Source organism: Lactuca serriola, chromosome 7, assembly GCF_051521515.1.
Source record: "Lactuca serriola cultivar US96UC23 chromosome 7, Lser_US96UC23_V15, whole genome shotgun sequence".
NCBI lineage: Eukaryota > Viridiplantae > Streptophyta > Magnoliopsida > Asterales > Asteraceae > Lactuca > Lactuca serriola.
Window position 1 is genome coordinate 9,801,577 of NC_136414.1, and position 12,888 is coordinate 9,814,464.

At 34.2% G+C, this 12,888-nt stretch overlaps 1 pseudogene; it reads right to left on the minus strand.

The window, feature by feature from the left end:
• Positions 1–1,073: 1,073 nt before the first annotated feature.
• LOC145061598 (UDP-glucuronate 4-epimerase 3 pseudogene) lies at positions 1,074–3,078 on the minus strand (annotated as a pseudogene).
• Positions 3,079–12,888: the final 9,810 nt, after the last annotated feature.

Here is a 12,888-nt window from a genome sequence, read left to right on the forward strand (position 1 = left end):
CGTAATTGTTCGTTTGTGTTCGTTCATTTAAATTCATTTTCTTTTCATATATGCTCAATTGTATTTGATTACATTATTATATTATATGTTTGTTTATGTTCATATATGTTCAATTATGTTTGTTTATGTTCATATATGTTCAATTATGTTTGTTTATCTCCACTCGTTTATGCTCATTTAGCATGTTTACAAAGATAAACGAACAAACATAAACAATATAATTTGGTATGCCCTTTTTGTCGCAAGGCATGCTTGGACTCCTTTGGGGAGAATGTAATTCATTGTAGAGAGCTCACGGGTTTCAAGTAACGACACGATATGGTTAAGGATGTTTCTTTCACATATTTAGGCGTGTTGGTGTTTCTGCCAAGAAAGAGACACCTGTGAACTTTTTGACTAACCCTTTGGAAGGAAGATCAACACTTAGACCAACTAATGTTTTAGTTTTTGGATGTGCTGCAGGGAAACATGCATGTGTAGATCTAACATGAGTTTCCCCTCTTGTGGGCTTGGGAAGTTAAGTTTTCACTATGAGACAAATTGCTTTAAAAGCTGTATCATGCAAAGTGGCAAAACATGAGAAAACATGCATGGAAAATCAACACACGTTTATAACTTTTGCATTTGATACTTTCGGTTTCCTTGTATCAAGTGATGTAGAGCTCTTCACTAGAGTCCAACGAGTCATGCATATTAATATTATGACCCCGAGATCTATAGATGTTATTTTTAAAAGAATTAGTTTTGTCATAAAAAAGGAATGACAACACAGTTTGTTGCTTGTTAACTGTTACATTTGTGTAAAACTTTGTTTTAATATTTTTAGGCGAATCCAAATTTAAAATTATTTTGTAAACAAACAAACATAAACAAACCTTTTTTCAATTGATTTAGGGCCTAACACTATGATTGACATGTAAAAACTAAAAAGCAAGTGGTAGTAAGGTACGAACACTGATTATACTAATGTTTTGTGATAAAAAAAACTTCACAATTTTTGTTTCATTAAGATCGGTTTAAAAAAAAAACAATCGTGAAAACAATTAGAAAAAAACAAAGTATACCCCCGAAAATTAATAAACTCGAGCTATCTCGTTCTATTTATTTGATTCCAAAATGATACAAATCGACAAGATGAAAACAAACGAATTATGGTCAATGCTTCATGAATTCTACAACAATTTTAGTACACATCACAAAAAGAGGCCCAACCAAATCAAAACCATGTCCGATTTCAGCCTTTCCGGGCCTCGTTTACATATACGAAAAACTCGATAACGAAGATAATTTGTGGGAAACGAACAGCATCGTTATAAAACAATCATATCCGAATCAAAATCAAGAATTTGAGGAAAAAAAAAAAAAAATCACCCGATTTGAGAAAGAATTCATTCATCATCAATTATCGTCACTGATCGCTCTTCTTTACTGAACCATAGTAACTCACATACCATCTGACGAACTTCTTCAACCCCGTTTGAAGATCTGTAGTTGGTTTATACCCAAACTCCCTCCGAGCCGAACTAATATTCGCATGGGTGAACTGAACATCGCCATTTCTGGGTAATTTCATAACCAATCGCTTCGCTTTAACCTTCAACAATCGCTCCAAAATGCTCACCAGATCGGAAACTGGAACCGGCGAGGTGTTCCCGAGGTTAAAAACCCGTAATTGCGCAGGCGCACGTTTCTTCCCGCCGCTTCCGGTGCTCTTTTCTGCAGTATCTAACGCACCCAAACAACCCTTTACGATATCATCAATGTAGGTGAAATCACGAGCTACAGTTCCGTGATTTGCAGCTTCAAAGATTGGGATTGATTTCCCTTTTAAGATGTTTCTCGTGAAAAAGAAATACGCCATATCCGGTCTTCCCCAAGGTCCGTAAACGGTGAAGAATCGTAATCCGGTTAATGATAAACCGTATATGTGATTGTAGGTATGAGCGATTTCTTCGCCGGCTTTTTTTGTGGCGGCGTAGAGGCTCGCCGGCTGATCGGTTCGATCTTTTTCTGAAAAGGGGACTTTTGTGTTCAATCCGTAAACAGAACTTGATGATGCCCAAACGATTGCTGGCTGTGGATTCGCGCTTTTACAGACTTCAAGAAGATTAACGAAACCAGCGATGTTGCTATGGACATAAGAGCCTGGATTCTCCATGGCGTAACGAACACCTGCTTGAGCAGCTAAATGCATTACGTGAGTAAAAGGGATTAATTCGAAGAGTTTCTTGAGCAATGGGGCGTCGTTTATGTCTCCTTCCACGATATAGATCCCACTTCGTTCGAGTAGAGATTGACGAGCTCGTTTGAGTGCAGGATCATAGTAATCGTTAAAGTTATCCAGGCCTAAAACGCCATCTCCCCGGCGTTTCAAGGCGACGCTGACATGGGTTCCGACGAATCCGGCTGCTCCGGTGACTAAAACGGAGAACCCGTTTCTTGAACGGATCCTGGCGGAGGATCTGACACGTTTCTCCCAAGCGAGTCCCCCCCATGAACTGGTTTTTAAAGATCTGCGAGAGAGATCTGATGAGATTGATGACGATGATGAGTATGGTGATGATGATGATGATGACAACGACGAAGTAGATGGTGATTTGAAGAATAAAACCAAGATTAATCCCAAGAACACAAAGAATGTGAGTTTTGCGACAGATGAAGAATGCCTGCATCTCTGAATGTACGACGATTTTTCCATCTTGAATTTCCCCGGCGTTGATGGGATATTATCCATATGAGATGACGACATTTGCTTCATAATCTTCAATGAAAACTTGAAAAAGTAAACACACGCACCTCTTCTCTTATATCCCCTGGTTTTCTTCTTATTTGACTAGGGTTTGATGAATAATTGGTCGGTTTTCTTCTTTTTCGCTCCGGAATCTAACAAGATAAGAAGGAACAAAGTTTCCTATGTGCTGGGGCAATCCCTCCAACTTTATTATGCTTTTTCGATTGTAGGGGAATCTGAAGGTTTCTTGAAAGAACTATTGTTGGTATTGTGGGTTTTTTTGGTTGTAGAGAGAGAGAGAGAGTGTGTGTGTGGTGACGAAGGTCGACCAAAATGAAGGAGTAAATTTGAAGGATTTGAATTAAATTGTATTATAATGGAGCTATCATCAAATCAAACACAAAAACATAATAAAAACTAAAAAGGTCAAACTGGGTCGTGTAATTCAGGAAATAATATACAAAATCTTTATGAATTTGATCATGATTTGGGGTAAATTTAGAGTTTTTCTATAAAATACAGAAATTAAAATTTTTACTGGTTTGAACGTTTGATTGGTCAATGGAAACCTTTAATTTCTCTTAATTTAATGGGCTTCCATTTTATGATTCTTAGTTTTTACAACATTATGCGGATACTTTTGGTTTTTCGGATAACTATTCAATTTTTGAAAAAAAAAAAAAAATTAAATGATTGTCATGTTTAAAATGGGTCCATTTGGAATTTTGGTTTTATAAATTGTGTTTTCCATTTTGATTTGCAACTAAAATATTGGAAAAAAATATAGTTGTGAAACCGTATATTATACGTGTTAATTAAAACATAATGTTAAACAGAAGCGATTAAATGAAGAGTTTATTTAAATTTGAAATATGAAATAAGTGAAAATTATGAAAAAAAAACATGCAAAAAAAAAATTAATTAAATTATGTGTTTAATTGTTAAACCCGTGTACTTAACGATTTATTATAATAAAATGTTAAATACATTTGTTTAAAATGTAAATTTATTTGAAATTGAAATTGAAATTTGAAATTAATAGTTATTATAGTAGGTTTAATTTATGGAAACTAAATTAATGATATAGTGGAAATGAATAATGAAGTAATTGACAAGTGGAAAAATAAATATATTTCAAAATTATGACAAAATGACATGTGACCAAATAAATGAGAGAATGACAAGTGACAATAACATTTTCATTTATTAGGGTATATATATATCCGGTAAGAAATTTTTTTTGGTAGGAAGGTAAGAATTTTTTTTTCGACTTATTTTTTTTGCAAAAAAAACAAATGAATCAATAATAACATGATTCATCAAAAAAAATCTCAAAAAAATATTTCGATGATTCATTTTTATGATGATTTTATTGATATTCACTAAAATTGTCATAAAAGTGAATTTTTTTTCTTGATTTAACTAAAAATAAATTGTCATCTTACTTTTGAATCATCTAATAATTCATTTCATTTTTTGCTAAGAAAATATGTATATAAAAAAATTTCTTACCTTCCTACCAAAAATTTCCTTCTTATTTGATCTTGACTATATATATATATATATATATATATATATATATATATATATATATATATATAGGGTGAAGTTCAATAGAGAGCTATAATTAACCAAGAAACCAAAAAACCAATCTTTTTTTCAACTTTTAGAACTTATTTTTTATCAAAAAAAAAAGTAAAAATACAGAAATTCATAACTTTTTATCCTTTTTCCAATGATATAAAATTCGATTTTTTTTACGTCAAATTCACAATGTGAATTTTTGAAAATTCACAACGTGAATCCAGATTCACACAGTGAATCCGAAACTCATTTAGGTTTACATAGTTGAAATGCAAATTTGTTTTTGAAATTATACAAATGGTCCTATGGTTTGGGTAATTTGCACGTTTGGTCCTTAATTTTTTTTTTTAACTCGGAAGGTCTTACTGTTTGTTTTTGTTGCACGCTTGATACATGTCTTACCTAAAAAGACTATTTTGTCATTGAGTTTTTAATTTATTTAAATAAACACACCCTCAACCTCACTTCCACCTCAACTTACCTTACCTTACATACCTTACTTTATTTAAATAAATTAAAAAATCAATGACAAAATAGTCTTTTTAGGTAAGACATGGACAAAGTACACAACAAAACAAACTGTACGAACCATCCGAGTTGAAAAAACAAGTTAGGGACCAAACGTGTAAATTACCCCAAACTATAAGGACTATTCGTCTAATTTACTCTTTGTTTTTCTGCTCAAATATAACATCATATATGTTTATCTATTTTTTATATTCTATGTGGTCTCTACCGTATTTTAATAGGATTTTCATGAACTATAGATATATTTCATGGGTTCAACACAAAAATTCAACTTTAAGCAATAAGACTCCAAAATAACATTTCAGAGAAGCTCTTTGTTCTTCGTTTTTAGAAATATTCATTCTATTATGAACAGGGGTGGAGACACATAGAAGCCTAGGGTAGCATGGGCTACCCCTAAAAATATCTCGAGTATTGCCCCCAACCCACAACTTTCATATGTTGTATCCTTCCCTCCTTCTATTAGAGATTTTTTCCATAATAGGTCCCCTGCCATTGTCGATCTCGATTGCACCGCATCCTCTAGTCCTCTTATATTAGTGATCTCTTATTAGGTCCCCATCTCTTCTCACAGGCCCATCGCACATTGCTTACGATCACAAAAAGCCTGTCGCGTCGCCATCAGTTCTCCTTGCAGCCTGCTTTGCTCGTGATTTCTAAACGTTTTGTGTACCTTTACGGTATGATCCAAAATGAAACTTTTGGTATGGATTGCTTTCTTACCCGCTCTCTATATATGTATCATATCCCAACAATCAACTCAGTTTTTTTTGTGTATAACTATACGAACTAAGCAAGTCTTTATATGGAATAATTTCATGCAAATTATGTGTTTGATGAAATGCCTTAGTGAATCCCTGTTTAGAAAGAACTTTAAGTTGCATGTTTTCTTCATAGATGAGAACTGGAGGCCCTTGGATCCTGTTTTTAAGTTGTTGGTTATTTGTGGATCAACTTATATTATGGTTCTTCCCCTCACTAAGTAGGTGTTGTTTTGTTTCTTTTGTTTGGTCATTCTCTGATTTGGACCTTTTCGCCCATTTCTTTTTTTTTTTGGTCCTCTAATACCTTTAGAGTAAGTTGTCTTTGTTGGTTTCTTCCTCATTTGTTTATTTTTTTAATGGTTTCTCTCTTAGGCTTTGCTTTTTTAATGTTTCTTTTTGTTTGTAGTTGTCTTTTTTTGTTCAACCTCTAGCTGGATCTTAGAGTAGGTTGCCTTCGTTGGCTTAAATTTTCCATACAAAAAAATCGTATTAAATATTAGTAATATTACACAGTAAAAAAAAATTGTGCTACCCCTGTACTTTTTGTCTGGATCCGCCACTGATTATGAAGTTCTATTTAACTTGGATTTCTTCGTGTTGATACATGTAAGTAATAGTTGAATAAGGAATCTAAAAATTCGTTGCTAACAATAAATAATCTAATAAAATCGTCATGTTAATGATGTAGTGGACGAGTGCTAGTAAATGCACTAAGGCTTAAGGGAGTGGAGTGCGGTTTAGGCCGCACTCAATGCAACATAGGCAGGAACACCGTCCCCTCTATGCGGTTTTGGGTGCGGTTTGGCCGCACCTCTCCCAAAAACTGTCGCACTCTCCTTCTTCTCTCTCTTTATTCATGTGTCTTTCTCTTTCTTCTCCTTTCTCTCATCTATCTCTTTCTCTACCATGGTTTCCACTCCATGGGTGTGGTAAAGAACCACACTTTGTGTGGTAAAATTGATGCGACTCCTACGTGTCAAAGGAGAGAGTGCGGTTCTTGTGGCTCCACTCCCTCCAGCCTAATAACTCATTTTCTTCCTAACGGTCAATAGTTGTTCCATCGAGTTTGTTGGAGTCTATTATTGTTTATGGTTTAAGGTGTTTTGTATTTTATTTTATATAAATGAAGGTATTCATTTTCCATATCTATTTTTGTTGTATTATGCCTTGATTGTCTTCTTTAAACAAAAAATGAGATTTTTAAATTACAATTACTTTTGATTAGCAAAACATAAAATTTGATTGCATACAAAAATAGCATGACATTAATGACATGGTGAACGATAAATAATAAGATAATTAGGTAGACATATAATATTAGGGGATTCCTCAATGTTAATGCATCGGTGGTGGCTCAATGCTATGAGTTAATTTGGGGCTTCCCATTTAGAGTAGGGATGTCAAAAAGTCACATGCGATCCCAATCCCATATGAGGATATTTGATTAAAAACATCGAGGGCGAGGGTGGGGTGGGCACTTTCATCCCGAAACCCCCATGGGGATTTGTTAATATATTACATATGTTAATCATATAAATATAATAGATAATTACATGATTTTGAGCTGTCAAAATTCAACAAAAAAAACATGTTTTTAAGTTGTTAATATAATGTTTTTGAGATGTTTAAAATTTTTTGTTTTTAAAATTTAAAATTCTGCTATAAATAATTATTTTTTACTAAAAAATAGCTTCTTTTGGCAAAAAGAAAAAACAACATTTTTAGCCCAAAAAGGCAACCGATGTAACATCCAGTGTTTGGAATGTTTCTTCGGGATAACAGACAACAATTTGATCAAGTAAGGTCTTGGGCTTCAAGAAAATAAGTTTTAGACTTTATTAGATATTGATAATGTTGGTTAAATGACTTAAGCCCTTGAATTGTGCCTCGGAGCCAATTTGATAACACGCTATCGCGCACGTATTAAGCAAATAAATTATCACTACTGGTTGCACTAAAAATATAGCACATGGAAGCAGGGTCGAATCCTCAGGGACACAGCCTAATGGTTAATGCCTTTTTTGCGTAAGGCACATCTAGTCAAGAAATAGAATATAAAAGGGGGATTTTAAATTTAACTAAAAACTAAAAACTAAAAATGCAGTGATATTAAACTAAATGAAAATCAATAATAAAAACGGTTTCAACTCTGCTGTGACTTTCCTAATCATGTAACTGATCCAGATCTGATTATTTAAGATGCGTTCTATATAAGCTGGTACTGAGAAAAAATAACAAGCTTTAGTAATTTCTCTTTTACCTTAATTAGTTAACCAAAACAAGCTCTTTAATCAACCCTAACTTTTTTACTTTCTAATCAAACAAGCTCTTAATTAAGATCAGAAAAGTTGCATTAAGTTCTATGTAAAATTCCAGCAATATCCAATACTTCTCACAAGCTCGAAAGCGTAAAGATATGATTTTTACAGTTTATACCAGAGTTAAATCCCAACACGAAACCAATCTGATACTTGTTACTTTTACCAGTTGACAAGAACAATTACGAATTCTATAACTGATTAACAAGAATGATTAAACCCTAGCTAGGTGATTAGACTAACAAGAATTCAAATCAAACATTCATTAAGAACAAAACTGAAGAATCTAGATAGAAACACAAAACAAAAACCATATCTAATGATCAATCACATGAAAAGTAATTGTCTTTTGCAGAACTGAAAACTAGGGTTTAGCCAGACATGGCTAAAATCTGATCTAAAACAATAAAAAGAAACATTAAACTACTAAATCTTACTAAACTAAACGTAGGAGATGATCCACAGTCTTCAGATCTTCAGAAATCGTTGAAATCAGAGAAGAAACGCCTCCAAAATCGTATTTTCGTCGTCTGGAACCTCTGGAATCATCAACTTAGGTTACAGGAATGCTATCAAGGTCTATTTATACGTCCAGCAACAAAAAGGGCGCACCTGTGACGCATGTACACAACCTGCGATCGCAGGTTTTAAAATAAATGCGTCTGGTGCCTTTTTAATGAAGTAGGATGCCATTTTAGCACTTTTTGGCCAACCTACAATCGCATGTACAGAACCTGCGATCGCAGGTATTGAGTTTTCACTCCTGGATGAATTTTGGGCACAAACGAACCTCGAAGGCAACCTGCGACCAAACCTGCGATCGCAAAAAGGGTCACCTGCAATCGCAAGGAGACAACTTGCGATCGCAGATTATGCCTATGGCGTCCAAAATTTCGTCTACTTTTCAGATCATTATGAATCGTGTCAATCGGAGTTACGGTTCTCGAGATATGGTCAAAATACTGACAAGGGGTCAAAGCTGTCAGAAACATCCTTTAACTTTAGATTGCATATTCTATCTTCGTGTGATCAACTCAATCCAATGTTTCTTGACCAAAGCATCTTGCAAGCATTCATCAACATACTCCATAATTCCCAAGCTCCACTTTAAGCTCCAAACACGCATCCAACTGCTCCCAAAGCACTGCTCCACTCGAACTATCTGAAATTGACATAAAAACATAAGCAGTACGGGAATTCTAACGAAATACATGAGCTGAACATTATTTAAATAAATGACATGAAAATGTACAAAATATGATCCTAAATGATAATGAAAACTACCCTATAAGATGCATAAAATGACATCTATCAATTCTCCCCAAGCTTAAACCTTACTTGCCCTCAAGTAAGAAGAAGATAAAACATTATAAACAAATGGAAGATGTAGATAACCTAAAAAGAAATTTAGAATAAAAAGAAAATAAAAACTTAAACTAAAATAATTCACTCTTGTTTTTGTTCACATGATCTGATTTCACAACGAGGAAGCTCCAATGAAATCACTACCTATATAACAGTCTCAATATCTTATATTAATGATTCATATTTCATATTTAATAAGTCAAACCAAGCTTGAGCAAATAATTTTTACACCGAATTATATTTTGTGAAAACAGTGTATTTTTAAAAATCATTTCACAAAAATTCGTTTATAAAAACTTAGCTTGACTAACCCCTCTTTTTTTTCCGAACTCGTCCAGTAAACGCGGTAAGCTCCATTATGGACAGAAAATCCAAGCTTACCCTTATGATTCCATTATAGAGGGATCAATCCCATTTTACCACACATCTTCTTTGTCTTGATCAACTCTTTAGATTTAACTTTTTTGCTTCTTGATTTCGACTTGAACTTGACATGGATTTAACTTTGAATTGCAGATTTCTTCAAGTTGCTTGATGTATCATTTCTAACATATATATATTGACTGGGCACGAATTTTACTTTGAGGCCCACCATATCTTCAATACTTCAAAAATGATAACTATTTTGTGGGTATAACGAGAGTTCCCTCCTAACCTCAAAAGGCGCAGAAACTATTGGGTTAAGTACTTCAAGGAATGATAAGGGTTATCCAATGTAGGTTCTTTTTAAGGCATTCAAGGAAATTATTTTTGAAACACTGTTCGTTTTTCCATCCCACACTTCCATTGTAAAAAGTATCCAACTCTTATGTTGGTTCATATTGGAAAAATTTAAAGCACTTGAAAAGATAATTCTTATTATTGATTGTAATGAGACCATTATTTTCGGTAACTATCAGACTTCATCTTAACAGAGCTATCGAATGTAAAAAGATATCATCGTCTCATGTAAATTATTTAATTTTTTTAAGATTTTGTTTTGGAATGCAGAAAATGAAAATAAATAACAAGAAAAAAATCTTTTTGGGTTTTTCTTTGTTATGGATGCAGAAAAATAAAAACAGAAAATAAATTTTTTGGATTTTTGAATTTTTATGTGCAAATGGAATCGAATAAAATGCAAACAGAAAAAACAAAATTTGAAAATTTTAAATGAAAATATGAAAAAAATAATTTTTTTGAACAAAAATGCAAATAAATTTGTTTACACTAACCTCCTCCCCAAGCTTAAAATGATGCATTGTCCTCAATGTTTAGTGAGGAATGAACAGCTCAACAAAGAAAATAAAAGCAAAAATGTGCAGCTAGGAAAGAATGTATCTGATAAGTTTGTAGAAATCTGATTTTGACGACAATGTGACGAAAAATTTGAATTTCAGCGACTTTGATGATCCTCTGATTTCCCCGAGCTTGCTTGGGACTACGACCATCTCTTTATTGAAAGCGGAAAAATAAAAATTAAAACTACTCATCAGGTTGTCTCTCGGAAAGCCGCCCTTTTTTAAGGTTGTTGGCTCGACTTTGCCCAATCAGATTATTAACTGGTGTGGTTGGGACTTATCTGAAGCTCAACTCTTTTCCTTGTGACTCCAGATCCCTTTAAATATGGCAATATGGGTAGATCTGGAACTTGTTCAGCAAACTGGAAAGACTCCAAATAGTTATCAGATAAGTCTTTTAGTTGATTAGACTTCTTTCTTTTTCTGATCTTCTTATTCTTCCCAGAAATCTTCTCTTCATATTCTTTTCGTTTCAGATTCGTATCTGAAATCGCCACTTCTACCTTTTCTGTTTCCAAAAGTTTTTTTCTTTTCATATTTTTATTTGATTCTTCTTCCGTAGCAGATTTCATCTCAATCTCTTCCACCTCCCCAAGCTTATCTTCTGCCAGCTCCTTGGATAGATTATCAGATGAATTCCTGTCTAAAATTTTTTCTTGCACAGAGACATTAGAAAACTCACTGCAACCCTCAGACAAAGGACTGCTGGTAACCATATAATTGACAAAAACATTTTTGGAAGGAAAATCATCATTATTAATTTGAAATTTAACCACTTCCTGATCAAACTCCATTGAAATCACGCCATTAAAAACATCAATTTTTGTTTTTGCAGTTTTCATAAAAGCCCTTCCCAAAATAATAGAGTTTGTATCTGAAGTGTCCAAGTTTCCCATGTCCAAATTGTAAAAATCAACGGGAAAAATCAGATTATCCACTTGGACAAGAACATCCTCCAGCACACCTTTTGGGTGTACTGTTGAGTGGTCAGCCAACTGTATAATTGTCCCGATCTTTTGTAAGGTTCCCATTTTTAATTTTTCAAAAATAGAATAGGGAATGACATTAACTGAAGCTCCTAAATCAAGCATGGCTTTTGGAAAATCAAGGCTCCCCAATTTACAAGGAACTGAAAAAATCCCCGGATCTTTGTACTTTGGAGGTAAACCTTTTTGTAAAATAGAGGATATATTTTTGCCAGCTTTCACAATTTCATTAAATTTCATTTTTTTCTTAGAAAACATAAATATTTCAGAAATTTAGCATAGCGAGGGATGTGCTTTATAACATCTAAAAGTGGGATATTTACCTCAACCTTGAGAAGAATTTCCATAATATCTTCATCATCTCTTTCGCGCTTCGTACTCTTCAGTCTTGATGGGAATGGAGGTAATGGCTTGTACTCCTTCAAAATTGGCTTTGGTAATGTTGGAGTTTCTTTTTCTTCCAGTTTTTCAGATTCTTATTTAACCAACACCTCTTCAAACTCTTCAGCTTCAGCTTTTTTTCTATCCCTTCGACATCTCCTTTTTCTATCAGAGCCTCTTCAAACTCTTCTTCATCTTTGTTTTCTGGTTCAGATGAGCTTGGGCCTTCATATGTCTTTCTGCTTCTCAAGGAAATAACAATCACATTGTGCTTTGGATTGTTTTCTATATGACCTGGTAACTTTCCTTGAGACTCCAGACGACCCACAGAAGTGGCAAGTTAAGACACCTGTTGCTCCAGATTCTTGATACTAGCTCTAGTTTCGGTCTGGAATGCTTGGGTGCTCGTGGCAAGACTCTTTCACTATATCTTCTAAGGACATGCTGGAACTACTGGGTTGATGTTGCAAAGGCTGTTGGAAATTGTGGTGCTGAAAATTCTGCTAATTCTGAAAATTTTGTTGAAAATCCGGTTGCTGAAAATTTCGCTGCTGCTGAAATCCGGGTAGAGGCTGAAATTGTTGTTTCTGCTGATAATTATTCTGAAAGTTTTGTTGGTAGCCCCCGACAACTTTGACTGCAACTGTATCCTCTTGCAATATAGGGCACATGTCAGTAGGGTGATCAGTCTTCATGCAAATCCCACATTGTTTCTTTGCAGCTGCTTTTTCTTTGGTCAGGAGCAGAACAACTTTCGTCAATTCATATATCTGAGCTTCCAGATGAACATTGCTGACTTCCTTAACACCCCTTGTCTGATCTGGATACCACTCATCTTTATTCTGTGAATGTTTAGACTCGATCGCCAGCTTTTCGATTAGCTCTCTGATTTCAGTTGGGGTCATGTCTGAAAGTGACCCTCCACTTGATGCATTTATAAGTCACCTCTCC